Genomic DNA, 13,081 nt, shown 5'->3' on the forward strand with positions numbered 1-13,081 from the left:
TTTGGCTTTAAATGCAAACTGAATTGAGGAAGTCCTTTGTGGGTGCCATGGTACCAGGTTGATGATCCTTGCAATACATGAATTGAAACAGCAGTATCCTTCGAAATTCAAATTTTGTAATGCAGTTCTCCAAGCAATGTGCACAAAAATGGACGTGTTAGGGGGGAAATCTATGAACAAGTGCATACATTAGTGAAAATAACATGCAACACATATTATATTAAGGACAATTGCATACAAAAGTGTGTATTAGGAGAAAGGGGAACAGCAGTAGCTCACTGGCAGAGCATCTGATTTGCATGCAGAAGGTCCCAGGTTCAGTCCCCAGCATCTCCAGGTTTGGGCTCAGAGAGATCACTGTCTGAGATCCTGGAGAGCTGCTGCCGGTCAGTGTAGACAGCACTGAGCTAAATGGACCAATGGTCTGACTCAGTATAGGGCAGCATCCTGTGTTCCTAAATGGATACTAAAAAGGTGATGAAATGTGCAGAACTGTGCTTACAATTAGAAAAATGAGAAACCAAACTGGATGGATTTGGCTATCCTTATTCAGGAGTCATGTCATTCCATCAGCTTACCTCCCTCTCTGCCAGCACTTATACAGCTTCCTAAGTCCCTTCAGCCAACCTCCTGGGAAGGTTAGGATTGCAGCCTCAGTCATACTCCTATTGAAATTTTCACACCTTTCCTCTATATTTTATGTTCTTATTTTTTGCTTTCCTTTTCCTGTTTTTGGGCTAATCAAATTTCAGATCTTTCAGATTCTTTAGAGGAAGCTTGTTCTGTTTTCTCGATCGTCAGAGGCATGTTTTCCTTAATTAATTTTCTCCTACTTCTTGTAGTCATTTTCCATCCCTACCTATGTGGTATTAAATTTTATAGTGGCGTACAACAGCTATAATTTCAAACTCCAGTACAACAGATTGAATATTTACCCTAATGATGAAGGTTTCATTGCCTTCTAAGCATGTTAGATATAGTTAAACATTGGCAAATTAGAAATAACTTTCATATTAAAATGCAAGGGCTTATAAGCATCCAAGGTGTTGAGTCTTTCCTCCACTTCCATCCCTGTCCAAGAACATCAACATGATTGCACAGCAAGGGAGTAAGATAGAAACAAAAACTGACAAAAGACAAAGGGTTGTCCCCATGGCCTTAACACTGACAACACGAACATTTAAATTTGTTCAGGTTGGGAGGGGATAAGGTTGGTCGTGTTACTTTCTGTCTCAATAAAGGCAAGACATACATTAGTCCAATTCAGACATAACAGGGAGCCACAGTTTCCCACAATGTGAACAAACTGCGGCAAGCCTTAAGATCATGTGTCCCTTCTTCTTCTCTCATGTGCCAGAGGAGGAGATTAGAAGCTTTCACTTTCTGTTTTAAACAAACCACAGTACCCTGTTACATCTGAACTCAAGGAACTGTGGTTTGTTTAAATGCAAGTTCGAAGATAGGGAATCCATGGCCCCCCAGATGCAGACCTTGGAAAAGTTACTTTTTTGAACTACAATTCCCATCAGCCCTATCCAGATGTTGCCAGCCAGCATGGCCACAGGTTCAAGATTATGGGAGCTGTCATCCAATAATATTTGGATAACCACTGGTTAAACTCTATCTTATTTAGGGATGGCCAATGTGTTGCTCTCCAGCTGTTGTTGAACGACAAGTCCCAACATCCCTGGCCATTAGCCATGCCGATAGGGGCTGATGAGACCCGGAGCCCAATAATATCTGGAGGGCACCACATTGCCTGTCCTTGCTCTGGCTGGTGATAGCACATCAGAATCAAACTCTGATTTCTGAACATGTTTTGTTTTTTAAGCAATTAGAGTAAGGATCACAGCAGAGCAGGGATTTGAACTTAAAGTATCCCAGCCTCTCTGGCGATCTCTAATAGTTTGGCTTGGATGGGACAAAGGCATAGCAAGCCCTAATGGTCTTTGATATTATTTCCATTCCTACAGTTCATTTATCATATTTGTCAACTATATTAATTATGCTAGCCTGGGAGCTTCCTAACAAATATCGCTACTTGGACATCAGTAGCCTAGTAATAATGATGACTGACAGCAACCAGTTCCACTTCATCCAGGCAGCCAAAGGCACGTCAGCTTCATTTGACAGGAATGCTGTTAGACAAATCAAAGTCCTTTAAAAAAACTACAACTTTCCTAGTGTTTTAAACATCCAGCCATCACATATTTATTAAGAATTCACTATCATATCCTCATTGGATATTCAGGTGAAAATTTGTGTAAACACCCTGAGAGCTTTGACAGTAATTCAGTATTAGTTAAGCATTATTTGACAGTTGTACAAAGCAAATCCATTATTTGTCATACATTCTGTCAGGACCCCCCTTTTAAAAAAACAAAACACCCAACACCAGCCTATTGTCGTTTTCACCCAATGAACGACAGCCTAGATGGCTATCCAAACTATTGAGTCTGGAAGCTGGCAGAAAACAATTTGTGTCAATTATTGTAGAGTTGTTCTTTTTGAGAATTTAGGGGTTGAAAACTCAAGGCTAACTGTGGCAGTAGGAAGGGGGGAGAATTGCTTCTGGATATGTTTGTTTCCATTTGGATCTTGGTTTGAATTGTTTTACACTATTGGATCGAGGTATGAATTGTTTTACACCTCCTTTGTTTTGTTAAATTATAATCTTTTATTTAGATGTTCAAAACATAACATAATCCAGAACTAAAATATAATCATATACAAAATTGTTGGGTGCTATTGGCCTTAGACAGATGTTAGCAGTTTTTTGTTTTTTTTTAATCTTCCAGATGAACACAAAAGTCAGGATCATTCAGACCATGGTATTCCCTGTCTCTATGTATGGCTGTGAAAGCTGGACGGTGAAAAAAGCGGATAAGAGAAAAATCAACTCATTTGAAATGTGGTGTTGGAGGAGAGCTTTGTGCATACCCTGGAGTGCGAAAAAGACAAATAATTGGGTGTTAGAACAAATTAAACCAAAACTATCACTAGAAGCTAAAATGATGAAGTTGAGGTTATCATACTTTGGACACATAATGAGAAGATATGGTTCACTAGAAAAAACAATAATGCTGGGAAAAATAGAAGGGAGTAGAAAAAGAGGAAGGCCAAACAAGAGATGGATTGATTCCATAAAGGAAGCCACAGACCTAAACGTACAAGATCTGAACAGGGTGGTTTACAACAGATGCTATTGGAAGTTGCAGATTCATAGGGTCGCCATAAGTCATAATCGACTTGAAGGCACATAACACACACACACACACACACACAGATGAATGTTACAGAGATGGGGATTGTCATGACCCCCAGACCCTCAAGGTACTGGGTTCATGCATCAGACTCAGACCCCCACCCTTAGGGAAATGAGACTGGAACCAAAAAGCTATTACTTCACCCTTGCCAAGGCTGTGTACGCTCACAACAACCCTGCAAGGTAGAAGGTAGGCTGCCACCACCCCTGTATACTGGTCCACTCAGAGCCAGGGGATCTCTGAGCCCAGAAGATATATAAAACCAAGGTCCTAAAAGGCAAGAGTCACAGTTACACTCCTTGCCAGGCACCTCTGGTTTAACACTTAAAATCCAAGCCTTTAACTTCTTAACCTTCTTTGGTAGTTAGTGACTGAGATTGGTCAAGGTACTGAATCCAGAACCACCCCTTCTCTCAATTGAACACACCAGGTTAAATAGAAGCAGCTTTATTAAGATATATAAGTGCACATAACATATAGCAGCAAGTAATCCTTTAAGACCATTCACCCAACAGGGGTTTAGGTTCTTACAAGAGAATTCATACACACAACAAGAAAATAACAAACTAACTCACCTAACTACTTACACATGAGGTAGTTGGTTGCGTGGCACCTCTCCTAAGAGAGATGGATGTTCAACATAAAGCAATGGAACCAGACATAGGTTGCCTTCCCATAAGCAACCCCTGGAACCATAAGGCAGAAAGGTTTGGAACTCTGGTGCCAGTCAGCATAGGCAGAGAACAAAGGCTATGGGTCTCTAGCCCTATACTTAAGGGAAAAGTATCCTAATGGTCCAAAATTAATTGACCAATCAGGAATTGGCTGATGTAACTTTCTTCTTGATGTTTCTCACATTTTCGCGCCTTCAGGCCCCCCTCCCAACTGTGTTTTCCAACTGTACAGGCCAAGGATGACCTTGGGTACCAGGCACTTGCTAATCAGCAAAGATAAACAGGTGCAGCTTGTTAAGGCTTCTCTAACCATCTTCAGCTGGGAAGTGAAACTCAGATTTGCAAATTGGCAAAGGCTTGTCTTTTCCAGCTGTAACCGTCTCCCAGAGTCCCTTACTGGAGCCAAAGTATTGCTATTAGATTTTTAATAACTCATGACCATTACAGGTTCATGACAGGGATATTACATCATCAAAGGCTTAGAACATCTCATTTATCATACAGTCAAAATCCTTGCACATGCTCCTTGAACCTTCCTGTTGTTGCTTGACTTATTGGTGTATACCAGGGTGGAGAACCTTCAGCCTCTGGGCTAATCATGGCCCCCAAAGGGGTCAAATTTGGATCATGAGGCCATTTTCTCCAAACCATACCCACCCACCCCTCAGTTAATGTCACTAGTGATAGAGTTTAATCCTGCATTTACTGCGTAATCCTGTTCCCAGCAGGGAGCTGGATTGTGCGGCCAAAACAGCAGGATTTAATCTCCGCTCACCAGCTGAGTGGGAATTAAAGCCCAGTGTGAAAGCCCCATTTGAAATCACTTGCATGAGTGAAGCAAGGTGAACTACTTTAAAAAAGCTTTTGCAAAGGCTTTAAGACAGCCCCTGCACTCCTGTTTGCTCAAATGGGAGTGTGGGGGCTGTTTTAAAGCCCTTTCCAATTCTCTGCTGTTCCCCCATTTACTGGGGAGTTGAAGGAGGAGGAGGAACTTGGAAAAGCCACTCCTGGTGTATACAATAAAGTTGTACCAGTCCGCAGTGAAGGTTTCTCTGTGTTTCTTTCCTTTTAAGACACACAGCTTTTTGTTCAATGCAGTTTGCCACAATTTGGCACTGTCTTCTTTTGTAACCACCCTGGGTGGAGATGAGTTACCTGCATTATTCTATCAATCAGTAAGGCAGGGCAGTGGAGGCTGTTGCCCACTGGGACTGGTGGCGTGAAAGGCAGGGAAGCCAACAGTAGGTGGAGCCAGAGCCAATGATAGGCACAGCCAAGTAATTCTAGTTTTGTCCCCATCCTCCTCCCAGCTGAGTTCCAGAAGGGCAACGCCGAGACTAAGGAGGAGGAGGCAGACAGGCAGTGTGACCCCCTAGATTGGTTGTTAGGAAGAAGGCATGCAGATGGGGCTGGCTAAGGCAGATGGAGGTTGGAGGGGGGCAATACCACATGCACCCTCATGGATGAGCCAAGCCTTTCCCAACCTTTGGGTCCCCAGATGTTGCTGGACTACAGCTCCCATCAGCCCCAGCCAGCATGGCCAATGGTCAGGAAGTTTGGGAACTGTAGTCCAGCAACATTTGGGGACCAAAGGTTGGGAAAGGCTGGGCTAATTGCTACTGGGCAGGGGTGGTAAATCGCTGGCCTACTGGCCAGAGCGGTTTAACCATCAATCCCTCTTCCAGTGGAACTCTGGGAATTGTAATTCTGAGGGGAATAGGGATCTCCTAACAACTCTCAGCTCCCTTAACAAACTACAGGTCCCAGGATTATTTGGGGGAAGCCACGACTGTATAAAGTGGAATAATAGTGGAATAAATGTATGGTGCAGACGGGACCAGAGTCTGTGGAAGAAGCTATGAGAGTTAGGCCAGAATGAAACCAGTTTTCAGATTGTAGGGACAGATATAATGGCCTCATAGGCCACATCCATACCAGGCATTTATTCTACTACTATTCCACTTTAAACAGTCATGGCTTCCCCTAAAGAATCTTGGGAAGTGTAGTTTGTGGAGGGTGCTGAGAGTTGTTAGGAGACCCCTATTCCCCTGACAGAGCTCCAGTTGCCAGAGTGGTTTAGCAGTCAGCCCCTTTTCCCAGAGAATCCTGGGAACTGGAGCTCTGTAAAGAGAATAACGATCTCCTAAGAACTCTCAGCAAGCTGCACAAACTACACTTCCCAGGATTCTTTGGGGGAAGGTATGACCATTGAAAGTGAATAAATGTCTGGTGTGGATGTGGCCAGAAAGGCCTTTCGCTTTACATTCTACATGAGATCAATCCATGCATCGCTGTTCTGGTCTCAGGAACCAAGTCTGATAGAGGGAAAGAATTTTCCTGTTGGGAAGATCTGTGGCAAGGATAGCCAATGTGGTGCCCTCTAGATATTGCTGGACTACAACTCCCATCTTCCCTGGGACTGATGGGAGTTGGGAGTTCAACAACACCTGGAAGGCACCATGTTGGCTACACTTGATCTATCCTGATCACTTCTAGGAGGAACCTTGTACCATGTCAAGACTACTTGACCACCATGCCCAGTATTGTCTGCTGACCAGCAGTAGCTCTTAGGCAGATAAACGGATACCTCATCCTTTCAACTGGAGATACAAGGGATTGAACCTGGGACCTTCTGAATGTAGAGCATGTGTTTGACCTAGGGTTGCCAGGTTCAGGGCCTGAGACTGATCCTGTATCTTTAGGAGAAGAGAAAGTCAGCCAAGTGCAGGTGTTCTTGCAACATTGTAATGGGAAAAACCACAAGGTGGAATTCTCCCTTCCCCCTGCACAACTTGTAAAGATACAGAAGACCTCTTGGAGGCAATTTCTGAAGATTTGTCTCTGCCTGTTGTGTTCATTTTGTCCTACAGTTGTTTATCAACAGGCCGGCTCGGGATGAGCCTCCCCAGCATGGGAAAAGTCAGTTGTGTACTGCATCAGGGATAGGGAATGTTTGGCCCTTCAGATGTTGTTGGATTCCAACTTCCATCAGCCCCAGCCAGCCTGGCTAGTGGTCAGAGATGATGTGAGCTGTAGTCCAGCAACATCTGGAGGGACCCATTCCTGGTGAAAGGCCCATAGCTCAGGGGTAGAGCAACTGCTTTGTATGCAGAAGGCCCCAGGTTCAATCTCTAGCAGGGCTGAGAGAGACCCCTGGCTAAAATCCTGGAGAGCGGCTGCCAGTCAGTGTAGACAATACTGAGCTAGATGGACCAACAGTCTGACTTGCAATAAGGCAGCTTCCTATGTCCCTCATCCCAGCGCTCCATGGAACCGTAATGTTTGGGCATTTCTGTACATTTTTATTTATTTATTATTTAATTTATATCCCGCCCTTCCTCCTGAAAACACGTGTGTTGAGTGAGACAAGAAGCATTTGTCAGACCACTTGATGTAATTTCTAAAGACCTTTGGGGAGGTAGCTGGACCTGCCAGCAAATCAGATTAACACATCAAGATTTCCCCAATATGTGTGTGTGTATGTGTGTGTATATAAGGAACAAACAGGCAGAAATCCAGCAAATAAGGTTTATCAGTGGTAAACAGGGACAGTTGGTGTGTGTGTATTCTCCTATTACCTTTGAAATGCCTATAAGAGATCCCAGTGGCATTTCTCGGCCACAGTAAAAGAAAGCAATGTTTTCATGTATGTAATAAATTCGTGGAATTAATCCGCTTTCCACGTTCCCCACCCCCAAGTTGAAATTTTTGTTGCTGTGCAATTTGTAGCACTACATGGAAAGGAAGTTTAGAAGTGGAAAAAAATGCCTTTAATAAAGCTCTCTCTCTCTCCTCTCCATTTTGTTTACTTTTACACACAAACTCAGTGGAACAAGAAAATCAATTAGGCAAAATTAGCTTGCACAGCTAAGCCATAACCGTTTATTGAACAGTTATGCTCGGAGACCTGAATTCAGGGGATAACCTTAAAATTCCCAGTCTGTTGGCTAGTGGAAAGCAGGATAATTTTGGAGTTTAATGTGTTTGATTTCCAGGAGAATTAAAACACAGAGTATTTTCAGATCATTTGCTAGGAGCCTACAACAGTACTGCAGGAATGCAGTTCTTAAAGAAGCCGTAACTCCTTTTGATTAGTTGATACTAGAGATGCGGGAAAGCACAAAAGCAGAACTACAGTTAAAGGCAAGAAGACTGAAGTAATGACAACAGAAGAATTATGTAACTTTAAAGTTGACAACGAGGACATTGAACTTGTCAAGGATTATCACTACCTCGGCACAGTCATTAACCAAAATGGAGAAAATAGTCAAGAAATCAGAAGAAGTCTAGAACTGGGGAGGGCAGCTATGAGAGAACTAGAAACAGTCCTCAAATGCAAAGATGTATCACTGAACATTAAAGTCAGGATCATTCAGATCATGGTATTCCTGATCTCTATGTATGGCTGTGAAAATTGGACAGTGAAAAAATAGGATTAAAAAAATCAACTCATTTGAAATGTGGTGTTGGAGGAGAGCTTTGTGCATACCCTGGACTCAGAGATTATGGGAGCTGGAGTTGTTTACTTCCAGGAGGAATTTAAAAACATTTCTGTTTACACAAAGCCTTTGATGGCTGAAAGATACTGATCCTGGCAACTCTGAACGCATTGGCTGAGAGAATGTGTTCATTTTTTAAGAATGTTTTTAATGCTATTGTTACTGCTGTATTTGCTGTATTTTGGGAGGAAAGGCAAGATATAAACTGAATTATTATTATCAACAACATCAACGACAATACAAACAATCTGTATCTGCATACTAGGAAAATCTTCTTTTCTGTAATTAGGAGATCCATTCTGTACAATGCAGGAATTGGGTCTTAATAATCCCTCCCATGGCATATCAGGCAGGTGCCATCTCTAGACCTTTTGGTGCCTCTTGAAGACCTTTCTTTTTCAACAAGCCTTTTAAGTGGAGATTCCTATCCTAGTCTGTATCTTTACTGGTCTTGCAATTGTTTCATATATGTTTTTATTGTTAATCACTTCAGGGTGTTTAGTGGGAAGCAAATCAGAAATAAAATGAAATAAAAATCAGTTAATCATTGCTGCCCTGCCAGCAGAAAAAAAATCTATTTCACAGTGACCTGATATTCCCTATTAACTAGAGATGGACAAATCTTTAAATGTCAGTTTCTCATTTTTTTTTCAGTCTTAAGTTCAGTTCTCCACATTTCTGCATCAGTTTGCAATTTTTTGAAGTCCTCATGAAAATCTGTCAGCATTTTAGTGCAAATTTCTCCTAATATACCCCTTTTTGCATTTAATTTTTGCTTATATACATCTTTTTGCAAGGGATTTTCCCTAATGTAATGCACTTTATAATTTGTTTTCACTAATATATGTTTATGCATATGTTCCCTGAATATACATTTTTGTACACACTTTTTAAAAATTGGGAACTGCATCATGAAATTTGGGGAAGTGTGGATGTCTAAGGATAGCTATGCTTCAGTTTGCATATACTGCTTTGGAAAGTGTGATTAGCTAGCTTCGCATTAAAATCCAAACCAAACCTCTCCCGGATCTCTGTTGTTGTTGTTATGTGCCTTCAAGTCGACCACGACTTACGGCGACTCTATGAATCAGCGACGTCCAACAGCATCTGTCATGAAGCACCCTGTTCAGTTCTTCTAAGTTCAGGTCTGTGGCTTCCTTTAACCTTTTTTTTTAAAGATGTCCTCAAAGCTTTTTAAAAAAACGTTTTTAAAGTTGTTTTGTTTTAATGTATTTTAAAGTCTGTTTTCATGATGTTTTAAAGTGTTTTTAGTGCTTTTGTTTGCTGCCCTGGGCTGCTGCTGGAAGGGAGGGATATAAATCAGAGAATAAACAAATAAATAAATCCACCTCTGGTTTGGCCTTCCTCTTTTTCTACTCCCTTCTGTTGAGTACTGGCCATGCTGGTTGGAGCTGATGGGAGTTGGAGGCCAACAACATCTGGAGGGCACCGCATTAGCTATCTTGGATATATAGGATTTGGCAGCTGTTGCACCAGTATAATGGCACCCACAGCTTCCCCACCCCATGTAATTGGTGCATAGGATTGCTCAGCTAGCTGCCACCCTTTTGCCTTCATCAGCCCTCAAATTAAATTCATCTACAACAATTCTTCTCCCCACATTATTGCTCCATGAAATGAAATAACATCTTCTCATCCTTAATGCTTGCTGGAGCCACAATTGCCTTCTCCTCTCCATAGCCCAGAAACGTTTTCATGTTGCTTAGTTTGCAGCTACAAATGGCTAAGGAGCCTACCCTTGGGATGGGGATGAGTATTTCTTGTAGCGAGACACCCTAATCGCTTGCATCCTAGCGATGCCTCGAATTGTCTTAAGTGATGGCGTCTCCGCCAGGCAGATGCTTTGAAGCATAACAGAAGGTGATTCTGGTAAGCTCTTAGCAGGCTTTGGTCTAGGAGAGAAAGGTTTCCAAGGGCAGCCTAAGAGAAGACAGAGTAAGTTATAATGAAGGAACTACTGCTCTGGAGGGAGGAAGTATTCTGGGAGAAGTGATCCCCACTGAATACAGAAGAAGTTTCCGACAGCTGTGAGTGCTGAACGAGAGAACTAATGGCAGTCTCTTTCATGACCACAGGGTCGTCTTGAAGGAAGATGTCGTCCATGGCCAACCCTAGTCTACATAAGGCTGTCGCTACAACAGCTGCAAGATGCCCCCCAAAGAAAGGTTAAACTTTTCAAAACTCAAAAAGTGATATTTGTCTTTCCCCTTTTTTCACCCACCCCCACTTGGATTTTCATTAAAGATAAGAGCAGACAGGAGGCAGTTTCTTTTTTCTTTTTTTTTCTCAAATATTGCCCGCCAATCAGCAACCTCATTCAGGGTCGGTAAATGCAACCTGCGTTAATGCTTTGACTATGGATGTGGCTAGTGATTCTCATTCTATAGTTAACTAATCCAATCATTGTGATGCTGTCCTGCAGGCACTAGAAAACATTTTTGTAGAGCTCTAACATTTAATTATAGCAGCTTTTAACAGAAATTTAAATGCTCCTTAAAATAGTGACGTTTTTCAAATTGGAACTTGCATTTGCATTTAGAGCAGCTCCTGAAGTGTGAAGGGAGGACATCATCCTAAACCAAGGGAGGGGAAACTGTGGCCCTCCAGATGATTATGCATCAGCGGCCCTTTATGGAACAGGATGTGAAAATTAGTCAGTGAAAAAAGGGGATTATAGAAAAATCAACTCATTTGAAATGTGGTGTTGGAGGAGAGCTTTGTGGATACCATGGACTGTGAAAAAGACAAATAATTGGGTGTTAGAACAAATTAAACCAGAACTATCACTAAGCTAAAATGATGAAACGGAGGTTATCATACTTTGGACACATAATGAGAAGTCATGATTCACTAGAAAAGATAATAATGCTGGGAAAAACAAGCTGAAATTAGGAGAAATATTTTCCCAAAACATTCGGAATGGTATGAGTTGTTTGTCAGTGAAACACTGTTCCAAGAAGGCAGTGGACACTCCTTTGTTAGAAGTTTTTAAGCAGACAGTGGATGGCTACCTTCCAGTAGTGCTGGAGCACCAGATTCCCTGTATTGGCAGGGGGTTGGACTAGATGACCTTTGATGACCCTTTTAAATCTGTGATTCTGGATCAGACCATTAGCCCATCTCACTCAGTACTGTCAACACTGATTGGCAGCAGCTCTGCAGGCTTTCAGAGAGGGATCTCTCCCAGCCCCAAGTGGAGATGCTGGAAATTGAACCTGGAAGCTTTTGCATGCAAAACATGTGCTTTACCACTGAGCCATGGCCCTTCTCTACTGATGGCTATTAGGAATTATGGTTATAAATGATGAAACTGAGGTTATCATACTTTGGACACGTAATGAGAAGACATGATTAACTAGAAAAGACAATAATGCTGGGAAAAACAGCAGGGAGTAGAAAAAGAGGAAGGCCAAACAAGAGATGGATTGATTCCATAAAGGAAGCCACAGACCTGAACTTACAAGATCTGAACAGGGTGGTTCATGACAGATGCTCTTGGAGGTCGCTGATTTATAGGGTCGCCATAAGTTGTAATCGACTTGAAGGCACATAACAACAATTTATGATTATATAGAACCTCCTGCTCCAGAGGCAGTATGCCATAGTAACAGTTAGCAGAAGCGCCAGCAGGGGAGATGTTGCCCTCCTGTGTGCTTCCCAGGGGGTTCTGGTTAGCCACTGTGGGGAGGATCCTGGACTTAACTGGCCCTTTAGATTCAGTTATTTGGCACAGGTTCCTACCTTGCGTTACTAAGTAAACTGCTATAGACAGATGATGATGCATTAATAAAAAGAGTTGGAAGAATCTCAAAGAAACCATATCAGTGTAAAGTATTGTTTCTCACCCCCACTATTGTTCTAGGCCTTATAACAAGGGTGGGGGGGAAAATGTAGGGCATTTTTACTTTGTTGCAAGGGAACAAGAGTAAGGCCTTTTAAGTGGTGACTCCAGAGTTGCAAAGTACATTCCTCCAGCCACCACGTTTTCCTTAGACTCCTTTCATAGAGTGAGAAGTCTTATTATGACAGCTGCCTGGAGATAAGTGAAGATGTTTTGTTTTACATGTTTACTTACTACTACTACTACATTATTTCCATCCCACCTTTCTTCCAAGGAGCCCTCCTCCCCATTTTATCCTCACAACAACCCTGTGTGGTAGGGACACCCAGGGAGCTTCATGGCCAAGTGGGGATTTGAACCTTGGTCTCCCAGTTCCTAGTCCAACACCCTAACCACCACACCACACTGGCTCTCCAAAACTATTACTTTATTATATTATTATTATATTATATTTATTAGTCACCCATCTGGCTGGTTGTCCAGCCACTCTGGGCGACGTACAAAGTAAAATACATTAAACATTAAAGTGTTAAAATATTAGAACCCAATCATAAAAACAACCCAACCCAAAGGCTTGCGTGAAGAACCAGGTCTTCAAAGTCCGGTGGAAGCTCATCATCGAAGGGGCATGGCGGAGATCATTTGGGAGAGAATTCCACAGGGTGAGGGCCACTATTGAAAAGGCCCTCCCTCTGGTCCTCACCAGTCTGGCTGTTTTAACCGGTGGGATCGAGAGGTCTTCTGAGGCTGATCTTGTTGAGCGGCATCCCTGCCGATGCT

Source organism: Rhineura floridana, chromosome 13 (assembly GCF_030035675.1).
Source record: "Rhineura floridana isolate rRhiFlo1 chromosome 13, rRhiFlo1.hap2, whole genome shotgun sequence".
NCBI lineage: Eukaryota > Metazoa > Chordata > Lepidosauria > Squamata > Rhineuridae > Rhineura > Rhineura floridana.